The 8,083-nt window shown below is 46.2% G+C and overlaps 1 pseudogene; it reads right to left on the minus strand.

Annotated features, from left to right (window-relative positions):
• Window positions 1-3,549: 3,549 nt before the first annotated feature.
• On the minus strand, window positions 3,550-4,590 carry LOC123650916 (annotated as a pseudogene).
• Window positions 4,591-8,083: the final 3,493 nt, after the last annotated feature.

Raw genomic sequence — 8,083 nt, forward strand, 5'->3', positions numbered from 1 at the left:
TCCTTAGCCTTGTGTCCTTATAATAAATTCTCCTTTTCGCTCAAGTTCTCTCTGCTGAGGGTCGTTACTTACAAATCCAAAAGTCCTGATTAGCCCAATCCCCCCAGTAGCGAGGGTACTAAGTCCTTTCTCTCTTCTCGCAGGGATATACCACTGCCCTGGGCCATATCTTACCCTGAAGATGACACTAGGGTTTTCTTTCTCTTTCTTTCTTTCCTTCCTTCCTTCCTTTCTTTCTTCTTTCTTTCTTTCTTTTCCTTCCTTCTTTCTTTCCTTTCCTTCTTTCTTTCCTTCTTCTTTATTTCTTTCAACAAAAGGAAAGTTTATTTCTCTTTGTACAAGTATCTTCAGGTTTTTCCAATTTTACAGTTTACACTCATACATATAATTCTAGATGAGTAAGAAAGGGGTCCATTTTTATAGGGTGAAGAGGTCAAGATGAAAGCGTTTTTCCTTTTGATATACGGGTTTAAAGCCGTGGTATTTGCTATGAGGTATTAAAGCTTCAGCTGAAACTATGGTTCTCCATTCTATGGGAGAAACTCATTTTCTTTTGTTTCCAGCAGAGCTTTCAGCCCCTCGGCCTCCATCATGGCCCTAACCAGCTGCACCTGAGACCGGTCCGCCCCAGGTATGTTTAAAGAGGCTGCTTTTAGGACCCTATAATAGAGGAATCTTTTATTAAAGGACATGCCCAAACCAGGTGCCACAATCCCACAGACTACTAACGCACACTTTATTGCCAGTGACAGGGACATTCATGGAGGGCAGAGCAGCAGGATCATAATTTACTACCGGCAGCAACAGCAGCCACATTCTTATCCTCTACCAAAGGGAGCAGAGACCGGGCACACTTCCCCTGGCTACTTCTCTCTCAATCAGGTAGGACAGCAGCACTCACGGAGGACAGCCAGAGAGGCTGGGCGGCCGTCAAGGGAGAAGAGGATGACACTAGGTTTCATCTTCTATGGCAACGCCAATCAGTTGGTTGTCCCTGTCTAGAGTGCTATGATGACAAAGATTCTGAGGCCACTTCTGGGTTCAAGAGGAATTATTCATGGCATGATTAACAATGTCTGCCGTGGGCACGGCATTGGAAGGGGCTGAGTGTTCACCAGGCGTATTTGCTGACCTCGTCACATACACGACAGCCAGCTTAGTGTCTCCCTTGTAGCACACTCATAAGACATACTTGTTGAATGAGTACATGACAAGAGTGATTGTCTAAGGGACCTCTTTGGTGGGATGAGTAACACTGAGGCAGAAAGAGGAAGATGGGGGGAGGAGCGGGACAGGAGACAGGCCTGTGATACTCTCAGTTCAGAAATCAAATACACAGGTGTGGTGGCAGAGGGGATTCACAGAGCACTTTCCTCACCTCCATCTGACTAATACTTGCTCATCTACAAAACTCATTGTGAGTGTCCTTACTTGCAGGAAGATTTCTGTGACATGCTCCACTCCCATGTCTGCCTGAGAGGGACCTCTGTACTAATCAGGATTCTTCTGATTCGAAGGGATTCAATTTTCTTTTAAAGGAAATATTTGGTTCATGTAATGAAAAAAAAAGACCAAGTGTAGATTGCTTCAGGCATGGCTGCATCCAGGTGCTCACATGTGGTATCTCTCTATACTACTCAGCTATCCTTCCTCTGTGTTGTCTTCATTCTCAGGTGGGCTCTCCTGAAATGGTGACAGAAATAGCCAGTGACAGCCTCAAGGCTTGCTTATATCATCTTAGCAACTTCTAAGAAATAAAAGGCTTTTAAAAAATAATTTTAACAACAGCAAAAATATAATAATAATAATCCCAGGGCTGATTCTTAGGAGCCCGACAAAGCCACTTATTCATTCCTGAATCAATACTCAAACTCTGCCCCAAACTGTTTGGGCAGAACTGGATCACGTGCCCACTCCTGGAGCCAGAGGTTGAAGTCAGCTCCACTGTAACCACGTATGCTGGGGATGCGGAAGGGGTCCTTCTCTTCAGGAAAATGGGGATATTGTTGCCAGAATAAGGGGGACGGGTACTGTCATCCACACAGCTTCCTTTATGCTCCCTTGGGCTGTGGTTCTTTCTGTAAATCAGTAGCTGCTGGAGAGCAAGGACCTTGTCCTGTTTATCCTTTTGTCCCCAGCAGCTAGCACAGGACCTAACCCAGGAGAGTTCCCAGAGCACTGTCAGCTGATGAGTGACCTTGTCTATGTTTCACTGACAAAGGGAAATAACCAGGAAGGGGCTCTCACATCATCCCTGCCCCGCAGCCTACAGACCCTTCCGTCACTGTGCCCATCTGCCCCAGCCTCCTGTCTGTTATGATGGAAGATGCTCCCTGCGCCACTGGAGTGTCCCTGCTCTGCTATAAGAGTGGTTTGCTGACCAGCCTTTGTCCTCCTCCTCCTGGCACCAGCCCTCACATTTCCTTTAGGAAACCTCCCATTCCCATTCTCAGTCATGTGATTTCAGTGGGACTGACCCCATCCCCAATTCCAAGCACACACTGTGGTTGGCTTAAGCCACCCAGTGTATTCCATGCTTCTGGCCACATTGTTCAGTTCAGGGATTGTAGTGTAACCCACACAGATTAAAAAATGACAAGAGAAGAAGACATTTGCCAGAGTTTTGGAAAAGAGAAATGTCAACACTCTTCCACAGGTGCTATGAGAAGAAAAACCTCCCTATTTTCTCCTGGTTGGTGTGGTGTGGGGATGTGAAGTCTAGAACCGCCTCCAGAACACCAGCACTGGGTAAGACCATGGATGCAGCCAGTTCTGCAGAAGGCAGAGAGAAGAGACAGAAAGACATCAGGCCCTTGCCCATCTCGGGGGCAGCTATATTTGTAACCACAAGGTTGGGGAGGCAGAGGATAGAATTGTCACACTCAGCCTAGATGAAACATCATTAAGCACCTGGAGCTGGCCACCTTCCTGCCCTGAACCAAATCTTGATTGATAGGGAAAGTAGAAGGCAGAATGGCTATTAGGGTGGGTAGTTGTGTCTGTCACACACCCTGATACTTCGGTTACAAAAGTCAACTGTGTTGCAAAAGTCAGTTCCAGGTGGAATTTTCTGTTGCTTGAACTTGTTGAGTCCGACTTGTCACCAGTGTCCCTCTTTGCGCTCTGGGTACTGCCCTTTTCACCTTCTCAGGTTTTCACTTCTGAAATGGACTCTTCTCCCTCCTATATCAACTTCCCTCCTTCATTTCCAAGAACACATAAACAGCTTCAGGGGCAGTGGTTTTCAATGGTGGCTGCACATAGACATCATCCGGGAAGCTTTATTTTTTATTTTATTTAATGTTTTTACTGTGTCCTAAGCTTCTTTATTTAAGCACAAAGTGATGAGTGATGTGAGGATGAAAATCAAGGGCATCATTGAACTTGGGCTTCCTTCCAGCCAGCTCCCCCAAAACTCCCTGCCCCCACCCTTTGTGTTCCCAATTCCTTCTTCAGTGATTGAAGAACTTAACCTCAAAGCCCTGGTATGAACTCCAGGTTCTCCTTCCCTAGCTTCTCCCCTTCCCCGTTCCTAGAAGGGCAGGCGCCTCAGTTTGGATGCATGGGAGAGCCTAGCCGTGACAGAGCCAGAGGGAAAGGCTTCCCCCTTGGGAAAAGGGACCGAGAGTAGTGGTGAAGGGAGGGCTCCCATAGCCTGGAGTACCGAAATGGGGCTCCAGGGCCAGAGGAAAGGACACTGGGCCCCCTGAGAAAGGAGACCTAGCAGCCTCAAACTCCTTCCGTTGTGAATAGTCGCTGCTTGATCCCTTAACCTTCTGGTGCCGGTTACAGACGCACACTAGGACCACATCTTTTTCCAGCCCGGCTGCCGGGCCATGTGGCTGGCCTGCCGCAGTGTGGGTTTCGGATGCTGCAGGTGCAAGCTCTCCAGGATGCCTCTCACTCAGTTCTTGACACTCATTCCCTTTCTCTTTTGGCCTGCACCAGGGTCACTGCCACGTCTCCTGAAGATTCTGCTTGTCAGCTTCCTCCCCCCAGCTGCTGCAGCAGGGACCACAGCTTACACTGTTCTCAAGACTGAGCTGTGGAGCTCAAAACGGCAGATGGCTGTTTGGCTGAACACCTTCCCAAAAAGGCCCCCAGAGTGAGCCCCTCCAGCCTGGGTATATGCCAGGGGGGTCCTCTTCTGCTCCAGGAACTTGGCAAACTGCTCGAGTTCTTTCTGCAGAGCTTTGATGTCCTGGGAGTCCTCAGGGTTTTCCTCCAGCTTCTCCTGCACCTTCATGGCCCAGGGGTGCAGGGCTGGGGGGAGACCCCCTCAGGGCTGCTCTCCACTCCGGCTCCTGCCTCTCCCCTGGGCTGAGAAGTCTCCAGGCCGCCTTGGGGCTCGGGCCCCAGTTCAACCTGAGGTGCACAGTACACCATCCCTCCACAGAACTCCTACGGTGGGAACATGGGGATCCCCCACACCTCACCTCAGAGCTGGACCTGATTCTTGGTCCTTCAGGAGGGTCTTGAAAGCTTAGCCAGGTCCAAGGGTCAACCCAGCCCGGCTCGCCCTCCTGGCACATCACCTCCACCGCCTGGCGAGGGTGAGAAGGCAAAATCCAAAGCCAGGTGTCCTGCCATGGGGTAGGAAGTCACTCCAAGCCGGAGGCCTGGTGAAACGAGCCATCCTGGAAGCTTTGAAAAATACTAATACCTGGATCCACTACCCAGAGTGTGGGGAGGAAGCGGGCATTGCATTTTCAAATGCCCCTAGCAGTTCGAATGTGAAGCCAGGATTGAGAATTACTGTAAGAAGAATCGCTCATCACAAAAGAAAACTTCCTGGATCCCAGATCCCCTGTTGCCCCAGTTCTCTGCTCCCCTTCACAGCACAACTCATCAAAAGAATATTCCACCCTCACTGCTTCCACTTCCCTACCTTCTGCTCACTAGTTCTTTTTATAGTTTTGCAGGTCCTAAAAAAAAAAACAAAAAACAAATAAGACGGATGCGAAAAAAATAAAATAAAAATGAATGAAAGCATTTTACAAGGGCCCACCTCTTTTTGCATTTTATCTTATGATTTTCCACAAAATTCAGTTAAGAGAATTTAATTTTTACCTCCTTCAAGGTACTCCCAGCTTCAGTAGAAGTGTGTAGAAAACAGTAAAAAGTGCTAGAATGGGGCTGTGGATGGAACCAGTGGGGGATTAGAAATGGAGAAATATAACAGGTTGGTCTTCTAAGTTTTTCTGGGTAAAACTGGAGATTTAACACAAACAGTGACTTCTGCTCCCCACCCCCAGCCCCATTCAAATGGCAGTAAAGGGATTTTTTTAAAATGGTGTTGTGGTAGATTAAACACGCCCTCCCATCCAAGAGGTTGAGTCCGTTTCCCCTCCTACATAGACTCTGAGCTGGTCTGTGGCTTTCTTTGACCAATGGAATGCATCAAAAGTGACGCTGTGCCAGCTCCTGGCCTAGCCTGCAAGAGGCCTCTTGGGATCCGGACATCATGTAGCGAAGCTCAGGCAGGATTACTGAATGACAAGAGGCCACATTAAGAAAGAAAGACCCAGGAAGCCTCCAGCCATTCCAGACATGTGAGTGGAACTATTCTTGGATATTCTGGGGCCAGCCTATCTCCTAGGTGAATGTAGCCGTGTGAGGGACCCCAGCTGACATTACATGGAGGCCTGCCCAAAGCACAAAATCATCAGCAAATACACAATTCTTGGTGTTTTAAGTCACTATAATTTGGAGCAGTTTGTTCTGCAGCAACCAATAACTGAAATAAGTATATACCACAAATGTTACAAACAAACAAAAATCCAAAATACCCTATCACTAATATCCTCAGAGAAATAAGAGAAAATATTGCAACCATGTAATATGAATAAGATACTATCAAAAATGTATGCACAGAACAAAAATAGCTGTTGAAATTAAAAATATGATAGGAAAAATAAAAATAACTCAATAGAAAAATTAGAAGTGAAAGTTAAGGAAATCTACTAGAAAACAGAGCAAAAGGCAAAGTGATGGAAAATGAGAACGAAAATAAAAAGGAAAACCAATGAAATGAAGAATGGAAAATGGAGAACCAGACTGGGAAATCCAACATCTGAATCACAGGAGTTCAAAAAAGAGACAACAGATGAAATGAAGAGAAGGAAATAATCAATGAAATAATTCAAGGTACCTTCCCAATACTGAGGGACACAAGTGTCAAGACTGGAAGGTCCCCTAGGAGCAGCATGCAGTTAATAAAAACAGACCTTGCCACGGCACATCACTGTGAAATTATGAAAGCTGGGGGCAAAAAGAGGATTCTATATCAGGTCATAGGAAAAGATTCAGGAATCCAAATGGCGTTAGGCTTCTTTCATAGTAGCATGGCTTCCAGTGGAGCAGTGCTTTCAAAATTCCAAACAGGCCAGGCACGGTGGCTCATGCCTGTAATCCCAGCACTCTGGGAGGCTGGGGCGGGAGGGTCATTTGAACTCAGGAGTTCAAGACCAGCCTGAGCAAGAACGAGACCCCATCTCTACTAAAAATAGAAAAAATTAGCCGGGTGTGGTGTCACACGCCTGTAGTCCCAGCTCCTTGGGAGGCTGAGGCAGGAGGATCCCTTGAGCCCAGGAGTCTGAGGTTTCTGTGAGCTAGGCTGACACCACGGCACTTTAGCCTGGGTAACAGAACAAGACTATGTCTCAAAAAAAAAAAAAAAAAAAAAAAAATTCCAAACAAAAATGATTTTCGGGCCAGGCGCAGTGGCTCACGCCTGTAATCCTAACACTCTGGGAGGCCGAGGCGGGCGGATCGTTTGAGCTCAGGAGTTCGAGACCAGCCTGAGCAAGAGCAAGACCCCGTCTTTACTAAAAATAGAAAGAAATTAGCCAAACAACTAAAATATATACAAAAAAATTAGCCGGGCATGGTGGTGCATGCCTGTAGTCCCAGCTACTCGGGAGGCTGAGGCAGAAGGGATTGCTTGAGCCCAGGAGTTTGAAGTTGCTGTGAGCTAGGCTGACACCACAGCACTCTAGCCCGGGGAACAGAGTGAGACTTTGTCTCAAAAAAAAAAAACAAAAAACAAAAAACAAAAACAAAAATGATTTTCGAACTGTTGTTCAAGTGTCTACATAGAAAATAGGCATTTCCAGACACGCGGGATCTTTAAAACTTCTCCTTCCTCCCACATACCCGCTCTTATATAACCACAGAAGGACATGCTCACGAAGTAAGCCAAGAAAGAGCAAAAAGATCCAAGAAACCAAAGCTCTAGCACAGCAGAGAGCTAAAAGGAGTGACGGTGAAGCCAGGGCCCAGGATGACAGCTAAGTAACAGTGCAGACTAGAGATGGCCCAGGAGAGACCCCTGCAGGAAGACGGGGCCGATTGAGAATTGTATGTTTCTGAACCTACCGAGCAGTGATCTGGACAAGTGGTGAAGTTTTTGGTTAAATTAATGAAAAATATATAGAAAAACTAGAGTCATAATAATAAATATGTACTTATTATCTAGAGAGACAACAAAAGGTTTTGTAGGAAAGGAAAAAATATATAGTATACTATAAAGCTCTCCTGTGAATAGCATGTTCATAACCCAAATCATGTAAACACCTAGCTCCAGTTTGCTTACAGTTTGAATGAAACTATATTAGAAGGACAGGAGATGAGAAAGATTTGCCAATAGGGAGCAAGACTAGGAAAGAGAATGAAATCTGTCTTCCACAGTGGGAAGCCAATATTTGCCTAAAGCTGAAAAGCATTAAATAAACAATACATGCGTGCTATTTTGAAATGTCACAGTTTAGATTATCAACTAAAAGAGTGAAAGTTATTGTCTGTGACGAGAGGGGAATGGCAGAAGTGGAGCAGGTAGCAGCTGTGGTTGGTGAGCAATTTGTAGTACTCTATAACTCCTTAGATCACGTGCATCTATAGATTTGATCAGGATTTTAGAATTTAAAAGAAAGAAAAAGAGAAGGCAGGAAAGAAGGAAGGAAGGAAAAAGAAAGGTAGGCAGGAGCCAAATCATTCAGGGGTTCAAATCAGGGGTGTACATGATTTGATTGACATTTTTAAACATCAAGGCTGGGCTCCGTGGCTCACATCTATAATCCTAGCG

Source organism: Lemur catta, chromosome 15, assembly GCF_020740605.2.
Source record: "Lemur catta isolate mLemCat1 chromosome 15, mLemCat1.pri, whole genome shotgun sequence".
NCBI lineage: Eukaryota > Metazoa > Chordata > Mammalia > Primates > Lemuridae > Lemur > Lemur catta.